Below are 11,282 nucleotides of genomic sequence, written 5' to 3'. Positions count from 1 at the left end.
TTTAGTCACAGTGATCCAGCACCCATCTCTATTGCAAATTAAATTTTAATTTTATTGTAGTTGAGGCAACCTAGTTAAATACAGTCAATGTTAAAGCTTTTAGTATTAAAAAGTTTCTACACCTCGACATCACTGAAGTACCAAAGACTGCCACTAGTTCCATGCTTTCTTTAAAAAATTAAAGAATGAATTTTTATACATAGATTTATTTTTAAGTATGGTTTTATCTATTATCTAGAACTTGTGCTGTGCTTAATGTTTTATCAGAATATTAAAGTAAATTATACAAATAACAAAATATTAACACAATAAAGCCCTAATGCAATTATCATTTATGGAGACAAGAACTTTTGAAGTATTTTCCTTATCTCTTTTAAAATATTTTTGTTGATACCCAGCAGTGCAGGAGATAGGCAATGCTGGGAATTGAACCCAGTTTCCTGCTTATAATGTGTGCTGTCCAGCCTGTTGAACTAGCTCTTAGCACTTTTTAAATACTCTAGACAAAGAGTAGAGGTTCTACTTACTGAGCTATAGAGATGCTACAAATCTGAGATTTAATCAAAAAGTTCCCATGACTTTTAAAAATTTGGATATAGAGTTTTTCTATATTCGCTATTCAATGATGGTGACACAAGAGGGATTGTGCCTGCCACAGAGGCAGGAGGTGGGGAGGAGTGGGGGTAGGGGGAAGGATACTGAGAACATTAGTAGTGGAGAATGGGCACTGGTGGAGGGATGGGTGCTTGAACATTGACTGAAACTCAATCTTGAAAGTCTGTAAGTCTGTAAATGTATCTCATGACGATTCATTAAAATAAGATATATGTATAGTTAAAAAAACAATTCCCACATACCACAAAAGCATCTGTATTTCAAATATAACTATGGCTTTTTATAAAATCTAGTTTGCCTAAGACCAAATAGCAATGTACATACGTGTACAGTTTCAACACCATTTCATATTACTTAATCCAAGCATTAGCTCTGGTGATTACATTTTCTGCTCCAGATAATAATTTAGTTATAATGAAGTAAATCTGGGGGGCAGGCTGAGGTGCTGGGTGGGACATCGGTGGAGGGAAGAGCACATTAATGGTGGGATTGGTGCTGGAGCATTTAATGACAAAGCAGTTGTATTATGAACAACTTGGTAAATCATAGTGTTTGAATAAAAGTTACAAAAATAAAATATATTAGAAAGAAATACAAATATGAAAATAAAGCCACCAGCTCTAAATGAAAACAATGGTTAATTCACCAACAATCTGGAGAAGTGTTCCTAACCAGGATGCAAAAATCCATGCTAGAAATATAGGCAAGAGCTGATAGATTCAATTACTAAAAAATTATCATTATAGCTACAGAGGCTATCATTCAAGTGAAGGGGAAATTATTAACTGGATGAAAGTGTAATTAATATGACAAATGGTAAACATCTCTGATACATGAGTTTCTTTTGATTTAGTAAAAATATAAAAAGAATATACAGACCATACAAGCTGGAGAGATTACCCTCTGCACGGTACTTTTAATTAGATTCATTAAGATGAATTAAGTAAAATTTTGACATATTACTTCCTCTAGTGAGGAATTTACGTTCTGGGCTCAGATGCCTACATTCAAGGCTAGACCATGGTGTGTCTATGCCACCGGGGACAAATTATGGAGATAACAGTGATACTCTTTTCTTAAATACATCGTGAGGCTTCACAAAACGCAAGAATGTATGTTAAAATGTTTAGTGTACTTAGAACATAGTTAACACTCATAATATTATTGTTAATCATCAGTGCTTAAAGTTTCCTCCCATAAATTTACCCAAAGAATTTAAATGCGATATTAAATCAAGCACCTGGCCATGTGAGCATCTGAATCACCAACATTCTATTACTAGCCACATTGCTGGCCGAGAGATTGCTGTCTATTCTCTGGATCAAAGTTTTCTGACAAAATTCTAGATTATATTGAACCTGACGCTTCTTGGAATTAATTTCTTTACTGAATCTGACACTTCATGAAATTAATTTCTCCATATCAACATTGTTTAAATGCAAAACCATTGTCACTGTCACTGTCATCCCGTTGCTCATTGATTTGCTCGAGCGGGCACCAGGAATGTCTCCATTGTGAGATTTGTTGTTACTGTGTTTGGCATATCAAATACACCATGGGTAGCTTGCCAGGCTCTACCATGTGGGCGAAATACTCTCCGTAGGTTGCTGGGCTCTCCAAGAGGGTCGGAGGAATCGAACCCATGTCGGCATGTGAAAGTCAAACACCCTACCACTGTGCTATTGCTCCAGCCCAAAGGTGTGTGGGAGGAATAAGCACTGTAGCCCCGTTGTTCATCAGTTTGCTCGAGTGGACACCAGTAACGTCTCCATTGTGAGACTTGTTACTGTTTTTGGCATAGTGAATGCACCACGGGTATCTTGCCTGACTCTGCTGTGTGGACGGGATACTCTTGGTAGCTTGCCGGGCTCTCAGAGAGGGATGGAGGAATCTAACCCAGGTCGGCCACGTGCAAGGCAAACGCACTTCCCGCTGTGCTATCGCTCCAGTCCTAGAGCTAAGTAATATTGACATAATTAAATACCATTATACAATCCAAAACCTTTTCAATATAGCACAAAAAAAGGCATATTTGTATGTTATCAGGTATATAACAAAACAAAGGCTCAGATTTAAGTATGTGGACCCTGGAGTGAGGAAAATTGAAGCAAACATTAATTTTCAAAAAATCTTGAACCCTGCCTGAAACCCTAGATATCTAAAAATAATTTCCCTCTTTGATAAAAAGAAAACTAAAAACTTACTTGGGAACTTTGCAGTTAGTAAATGTTGATGCTGAATCTTCCACACTGATAAGGTTGTTGATTCCACTGGAGAAATGTGAACAAGTGGGACAGAGATGCAGCACTAAGATGGGGAGACAGACACACTCGAACTGGGGTAGCCTGGCCACACTTGTGACTCTGAGACAGGCAATCTTCTCTGGTACTGCTTGACTTAGATATTAAATGAAGGGTTAGACCTGACAATCTTCAGGTTATCTTTTCCACCACTCAAATGTTATGGCTGGGGAGAAAAGAATAAAATGCTCTAGGTGGGCCTGGAGAGAGAGCTAAACTCACTGGAGTCGTGCTTCACGTGCTGGGGGCCCAGGTTGGACCCCTGTACCATATGGTTTCCCAAACACACAAGTTAGCAACCCACAAACCCAGCATGGATAGGCCCCAGGCAAACTAAGGAGAGAGAGAGAGAGAGAGAGAGAGAGAGAGAGAGAGAGAGAGAGAGAGAGAGAGAGAGAGAGAGAGAGAGAGAAGCAGGGGAAAAGGAAGAGAGAGAAAGGGGGGAAGAAGAAGAAGGAAGAAGAAAGAAATGTTCATTACTATCAGTATGTATCTCGGGAGTATATGATTTGCAGCACTTAATGAAATCCTTCAAAGAGAGGTGAAAACAAGGTGGACTCAAGACCAATGGAGGGCTCTCAGCCAATTTTCTTGGGCTCTTGCTCCCAAGAGAGACTAAGCTAGCCATGTGAATATACTTATACAACAGAACTATGTACTTTATAATAGTGAATTTTAGATTTTGTTGATTTCATCTTTAAAAATATTCTATTTTTTAGACCCCGATGAGGACCCCAGTTTTTGTTTGAAAATAAGGATATTTCGTAGGATTTGTGGTTTTACTATCTGTTATCTAGTTCATAGATCTCTTAAAATAGATGTTGGGGGACTGGAGAGATGTGCCAAGGAGGGTACCTGCTTTGGCTGTGCGGCCCACTTGACTGGCCCAGTTGACTGAGAGTGTCTGGGAGGGGCCCCTAAGCCTCCTGAGCACTGCTCGGGAAGCAAATAAAGTAAAAACGACCTTCTTAGGCTGCTACAAAGTGCACTATGGAATTTGCTTTTTGGTTCTGCTTTTATTTCCTTGTGTAGAAGTTGACAGCCAGTAAAGGCGCTGTTCAAAGACTTCCCTCAAGGAGGCGACACAGGACCGTGTCTTTAGAACAGGCCCTGGGGGGCCAAGGAACCAGTTTGCTTTCAATTAAAAGGAAAATTCTGGATTTGTTTCCTCTCTGGATTTAGAAGGAAAAAGCATGCAAATAAATAATAGCTACAGGAATCTATATTTCGAGTCTTTTGATAGTTTAAAGGGTCTGATGCAGATGTTGTTTTTTTGCTGTTCCATAAATCTCTTTTGGGGTCTACGTTTTCATTTCATTTTTTTCTCTTCTTTTTTGCATGAAAGTCTCTACGTTTTTCTTGAAGTCACTGATTTGAGTTTCCGCTTCTTCCCTTATGCAGGCCAGAGCAGTCTGCACACCACGTCGTCATCACGTCGAGCGCCGGTCTGCTGGAGTCTGTCCAGTGGCTAGCAGGATGCTGCAGGTGATTTGGCCATTTCTGCATCCTGCAGCTCTTGGTTTCCTAGGTAACAGCAGGGGCTCCTGGTCTGGGGTCCTCGTCACACCCAGCACCAAACAGACTTTTGGGTGGGGGTTTCAGAACAATGTGCATGCTCCAGATCAAAGCAACACTACATTTTGGGCTAAAGGGGAAAAAAAATCTGTATTTATTTTGCATGTACATGTATGTAATATCAAAGAACAGGAATGTCAAAAGGAAGCCTGGAGTGGAAAACACAAGAAGGAGACTTTTTGATTCTACACTTTTAAAAAAAAGTTATTTGAATCTACTATTGATTCAAAATCGAAAGTAAGTTATTTCATATTAATTGATTCTGGATGGTAATAGTTCACATTTTTTCTTTGTATTTATTTTTATTTTCTAATTTATATTTGTTTGTTTTTGGGCACACCCAGCTGCTCAGGGCTTACCCCTGGCTCTGCTCTCAGGGATCACACCTGGCAGGGCTCAGGTGACCTATGGGGTTCTGGGAATCGAACCTCTATTGGCTGTGGGCAAGCAAGCCCCCTACCTGCTGTACTATGTCTCTGGCCCCTGTATTTTTCTAATTTTTTTAAATTTTTTTATTTTATAAGTTAGTCCACAATATTTGATTACATTTAATATTCAAACACCAACCCCACCACCATTATACCTTCCCACCACCAAATTCGGGATATTTCTTTTTTTTTCTTTAATAAAAATTTTATTTTATTAAATCACCGTGTGGAAGATTACAATGCTTTCAGGCTTAGGTCTCAGTTATACAATGCTGAAACAACAATCCCTTCACCAGTGCCCATATACCACCACCAAAAAAAAAAAACCCACACAGTACACCTCCCATCCCGCCCCCCCCAACCCCCTACCTTGTAACTGATAAGTTTCATTTTACATTCTGCTTACTTTGGTTACATTCAATATTTCAACACAAACCTCACTATTGTTGTTAGGAGTACCCCACTAGATTCAGACCTACTGTGAAGACAAATAAGGCCGCAGTAGCGGCCACGCGGTTTTGAATTTCTGTACTTTGACACAAAGTCCAGGGAGATTTCTTCCAGATATTGGATCATTGCAGGCTTGAAAACCCAATCTGTGGTCGTCTTAATATGGCGGACACCGCGCCCTTCATCCCCGGAGAGAAAGAGGCGAGAGAAATACCTTTCCCCTCCTGGGCAGGCAAGGGGCCGAGGCTTAGTTCTCAGGCTGGAGACATTCTGCGAGGAGTTGCCCATGCCGAAAGAGGTTTTCTTGGTCTGGAGTCACGCTTGTGCAGTTGCGGAGAGCTGTATTTTTCTAATTTTTATGCAAAAATTTCCCATGTCAGGAGTAGCCCTTGGGCATAGAGTCAGGGGTAAGTCCTGAACACTATTAGGATTGGCCCAACACACCCTCTGCTCACCAGTCACTGGGGGCACTCAAAATAAATCAGTAAATTTCTTTTTTAAAATCACTTGAATTATTTTGTATTTTCTAATTCTTAGGCACAAATGTTCTAGTGATATTTTAAAAGAATATTCTTTATTTGGGGGGCTCTGGCAGAGGGTGGGGGGCCTAACTGTGCTCAGGGCTACGCCCCGGAGTTCTGTTCTCAGGGATCATTCCTAGTGGTGCTCAGGGAACCAGAAGTGCTGCCAGGGACTGAACAGGCATCAGCCACATGCGAGGCAAAGGCCCTACCCTGTATTATCTCTCCGGCCCTAAAAAAGAATATTTGAGAATTATTATCAAGAAAATCTCTTGACACAGCTGCTGCCATGTTGAGTGACTCACCAGCCCCGCTCTTCTGAATCACGACCAAATCTCCAAGGACTAGCACGCCCAGCTGCTAAAATTCATGGACACAGAGACCTCCCTGCTGAAAACTCTGGGGCAGCCTCGGGAACGGGCAGGGTAGAGTCCCCACCCTGCTGAGGCCCCGGCAGCCACACCCATCTCTGCACCGGCTAACTCCACTGCTTCATTTAGAATCTCTGCAGAGACACCAAACACGAAAAAGTGTTAGCTGCCATGGTGCCCAGACTGAGAACGCTGGGGTCTTCTCAAAGTGAAGGCAGGAAGCCCCCGCCTCCAACCACTAGTCCTCATGGACACTCGGGCAGGCACACCCACCTCCCACAGCTGCCCAGACCATGGGACACCCCCAAATTCCACAGTACTGAAATTCCAGTGGGAGCACACCAAATTAGATGGGAAAGTAACATAGGAGTCAACTCAACCCAACAAACAACATTGCCATAGAGTTCAACGAGCAACAGATGGCTCAGTAAATCCTCAGGCCGGGACAGGACTTAGAAACCTTGAGATGGGATAGAACAGTTTTCTTTCACTGAAGTGTTTTTTTATTATTATTCTTTTATTGAATCACTATGTGGAAAGTTACAAAGCTTTCAGGTTTAAATCTCAGTTATACAATGCTCAAACACTCATCCCTTCACCAGTGCACATATTCCACCACCAAGAATCATGGTATACCTCCCCCACCCCACCTTCCCAGTCCCCCACCCCGCATGTTTAGTAACTGGTAAATTTCACTTTACTTTGATTACATTCAATATTTGAACAAAAAATTCACTATTATTGATTTGGAGTTTCTCCCCCTTAAAGTCGACCTGCTGAAAAGAAAGCATTTGATAATTTGTTTTCCATTGCTGAGAATGAAGAGATATGAGGTCAGGAGGCCGCACTAGCAGCCGCACAGTTTTGGATTTCTGTATTTCATTGTTTTAGTAACTAAGTCCAGAGAAATATCTGCCAGAAATCGCAACATTATAAGCTTGTACCTCTCAGCTACTTTATATTCCACATATGAGTGCAATCTTTCTATGTCTGTCTCTTTCTTTCTGACTCATTTAACTCAGCATGATACTTTCCATGTTGATCCACTTATATGCAAATTTCATGACTTCATGTTTTCTGACAGCTACGTAGTATTCCATTGTGTAGATATACCAGAGTTTCTTTAGCCAATCATCTGTTTTCGGGCACTCTGGTTTTTTCCATATTGTGGCTATTGTAAACAGTGCGGCAATGAACATGGGAATGCAGATGTCATCTCTACTATACCTTTTTGCCTCTCCGGGATATATTCCCAGGAGTGGTATTGCTGGGTTAAATGGGAGCTCAATTTCTAACTTTATAAGGATCGTCCATATTGTTTTCCAAAAGGGCTGAACCAGTTCGCATTCCCACCAGCAGTGAAGGAGAGTCCCTTTCTCCCCACATCCACGCCAACACTGGTTGCTTTTGTTTTTTGGGCTGTAGGCCAGTTTCTGTGGTGTGAGATGATATCTCATTGTTGTTTTGATCTGCATCTCCCTGATGATTAGTGATGTTGAACATTTTCTCATGTGCCTCTGAGCCATTCGGATTTCTTCTTTGGGAAAGTTTCTGTTCATTTCATCACCCCATTTTTTGATCGGGTTGGCAGTTTTCTTCTTGTGTAGTTCAACCAGTGCATTGTAATCTTTGATATCAACCATTTATCGGATGGGTACTGCATAAATATCCTTTCCCATTTTGTAGATTGTCTTTGTATTTTGGTCACTGTTTCTTTTGAGGTGCAGAAACTTCTTAGTTTGAGATAGTCCCATTTATTTATCTCTGTTTTCACTTGCTTGGCCAGTGGCGTGTCTGCTTTGAAGATACCGTTGGCTTCAATGTCGTGGAGGGTTTTGCCGACCTTGTCTTCAATGTACCTTAGGGATTCTGGTCTGATGTTGAGGTCTTTAATCCATTTTGATCTGACTTTTGTACATGGTGATAGGTGGAGGTCTAAGCCCATTTTTTTGCATGTAGCTGTCCAGTTTTGCCAGCACAATTTGTTAAACATGCTTTCCTTGCTCCACTTCACATTTCTTTCTCCCTTATCAAATATTAGATGATCATATATTTGGGGCTGTGTCAAAGTATTCAACCCTGTTCCATTGGTCTGCAGCTCTGCCTTTGTTCCAGTACCATGCTGTTTTAATGACTACCGCTTTGTAGTAGAGTTGGAAGTGGGGGAGGTTGATTCCTCCCATTTTCTTTTTCCCAAGAATTGCTTTAGCTATTCGTGGGTGCTTATTGTTCCATATAAATTTCAGGAGCGCTTGCTCCATTTCTTTGAAGAATATCAAGGGTATCCCTATAGGGATCACATTGAATTTGTACAATGCTTTGGGGAGAATTGCCATTTTGACAATATTGATTCTTCCAATCCATGATCAGGGGATGTCTTTCCATTTCCTCGTGTCCTCTTTTATTTCCTGAAGTAGCGTTTTGTAATTTTCATTATACAAGTCCTTTACCTCCTTTGTTAAGCTGATTGCGAGGTATTTGATTTTTTGAGGCGCAATTGTGAACGGGATTGCTTTTCTCATGTTACTTTCTTCTCTCTCATTATTTGCATATAGGAAAGCCATGGACTTTTGGGTATTGATTCTATAGCCTGAAACTTTACTATATGAGTCTATTGTTTCTAGGAGTTTCTTGGTAGAAGGTTTTAGGGTTCTCTAGGTATAGTATCATATCATCTGCGAATAGTGAGAGCTTGATTTCTTCCTTTCCTACCTGAATGCCCTTAATATCTTTTTCTTGCCTAATCGCTATTGCAAGTACTTCCAGTACTGTATTGAACAGAAGTGGAGAGAGTGGGCATCCTTGTCTCATCCCTTTTCTCAGAGGGAAGGCTCTTAGTTTTTCCCCATTGAGGACAATGCTTGCCATAGGCTTGTGATAAACGGCTTTGACTATATTGAGGAAGGTCCCTTCTATACCCATTTTGGCGAGCGTTTTCATCATAAACGGGTGCTGGATCTTGTCAAATGCTTTCTCTGCATCTATTTATATGATTATATGATTTTTATGTTTTCTTTTGTTGATATGATGTATTATGTTGATTGATTTCCAGATGTTAAACCATCCTTGCATCCTCGGGATGAATCCCACTTGGTTGTGGTGTATGATCTTTTTGATGAGTCGTTGAATTCTATTTGCTAATATTTTGCTGAGAATCTGTGTTCATCAGGGATATTGGCCTGTAGTTTTCTTTCTTTGTGGTGTCTTTGTTTGCTTTTGGTTTAGGGAGATATGAGCCTCATAGAAACTGTTTGGGAGGGTTTCTGTTTCTTCAATTTCCTGGAAAAGCTTGAGAAGGACTGGCACTAGGTCCTCTTTAAATGTTTGGAAGAACTCGCTAGTGAATCTGTCTGGACCTGGGCTTTTGTTTTTGGGAAGACTTTTGATTACCATTTCAATTTCCTTGATGTTAATTGGACTATTCAGGTACTCCAGGTCTTCTTGGTTCAGCCTTGGGAGATTATAGGAGTCGAGGAACTTATCCATTTCTTCTAGGTTCTCTTGTTTTGTGGCATACAGATTTTCAAAGTAGTCTCTGATGATCTTTTGAATTTCATTGGTTTCTGTTGTGATGTCCCCCTTTTCATTTCTGATTCGGCTTATAAGGGTTCTCTCTCTCTCTTTCTTTGTGAATCTTGCTAGTGGTTTATCAATCTTGTTTATTTTCTCGAAGAACCAGCTCTTGGTTTCATTGATCTTTCGGATTGTCTTTTGGGTTTCCATGTCGTTAATTTCTGCTCTAAGTTTTATTATCTCTTTCCTTCTGCCTGGTTTGGGCCTTTTTTGTTGTTCCTTTTCTAAGGTCTTGAGCTGTGAAGTCAAGTTATTTATGTGGGCCCTTTCTTCCTTCCTGAGATATGCTTGTAGAGCTATAAATTTTCCCCTTAATACGGCTTTAGCTGCGTCTCACAGGTTCTGGTAGCTCGTGTCTTCATTCTCATTTGTTTTCAGGTACCTTTTGATTTTTTCCTTGATTTCCTTCCTGACCCACTCATTGTTCAATATCGAGCTATTTAATTTCCAGGTGTTTGATTTGGTTTTCTGCATCTGTCCATGATTAACTTTTATCTTCAGTGCATCATGATCTGAAAAGATAGCTGGTACAATGTCTATCTTGTTGATTCTGTTGAGGTATGTTGTGTGGCCCAGCGCATGGTCTATTCTGGAAAATGTTCCATGTGCACTGGAAAAGAATGTGTATTCCTTTTTGGGGGGATATAAAGCCCTGTATAGATCTATTAGCCCTCTCTCTTCTATTTCTTCCTTCAAAGCCAGTATTTCCTTGGTGAGTTTTAATCTTCTTGATCTGTCCAGAGGAGACAGGGCGGTGTTGAAGTCTCCAACTACTATTGTGTTGCTCACAATGTCCTTCTTAAGGTCTCTTAGCAGCTGTTGTAGGTATTTAGCTGGTCCCTCATTGGGTGCGTAGACATTTAGGAGTGTGATTTCTTCCTGATGTACACATCCCGTGATTAATTAAAAGTGGCCTTCACTATCCCTTCTAATCTTTTTCAACCTGAAGTCTATGTTTTCCGATACTAGTAAAGCCACCCCAGCTTTCTTGAGGGAGTTGTTTGCTTGCAGGATTGTTTTCCATCCTTTGACTTTGAGTCTGTGTTTGTTCTGGCTATTCAGATGTGTTTCTTGCAGGCAGCAGAATTTTGGGTTCAATCTCTGAATCCATTTTGCCAGTCTGTGTCTCTTAATTGGTGAATTTAGACCATTGGCATTAAGGGAGATTATTGTTATGGGATTTTGTACCATCTTTGTGTAAGGGTTTGTCGTGCTTGTAGGGGTTGTTCTTGTCTTACAATAGCACCTTTAGTGCTTCTTTTAGATTTGGTTTTGAGTCTATGAAGTTCCTGAGCTGTTGTTTATCCCCAAAGTAGTGTATGATTCCTTCGAGTTTGAATGAGAGTTTAGCTGGATAAAGTATTCTTGGTGAAGCATTGATTTCATTGAGTTTTTTCACTATATCCTACCATTGCCTTCAGGCTTGGAGGGTTTCCTTACATAGATCTG

At 40.6% G+C, this 11,282-nt stretch overlaps 1 pseudogene; it reads left to right on the top strand.

The window, feature by feature from the left end:
- LOC129399564 (uncharacterized) overlaps positions 1-11,282 on the top strand; it is a 742,397-nt pseudogene that overhangs the window by 165,533 nt on the left and 565,582 nt on the right.

Source organism: Sorex araneus, chromosome X, assembly GCF_027595985.1.
Source record: "Sorex araneus isolate mSorAra2 chromosome X, mSorAra2.pri, whole genome shotgun sequence".
Classification (NCBI taxonomy): domain Eukaryota; kingdom Metazoa; phylum Chordata; class Mammalia; order Eulipotyphla; family Soricidae; genus Sorex; species Sorex araneus.
This window is presented reverse-complemented; position numbering and strand designations above follow the sequence as displayed.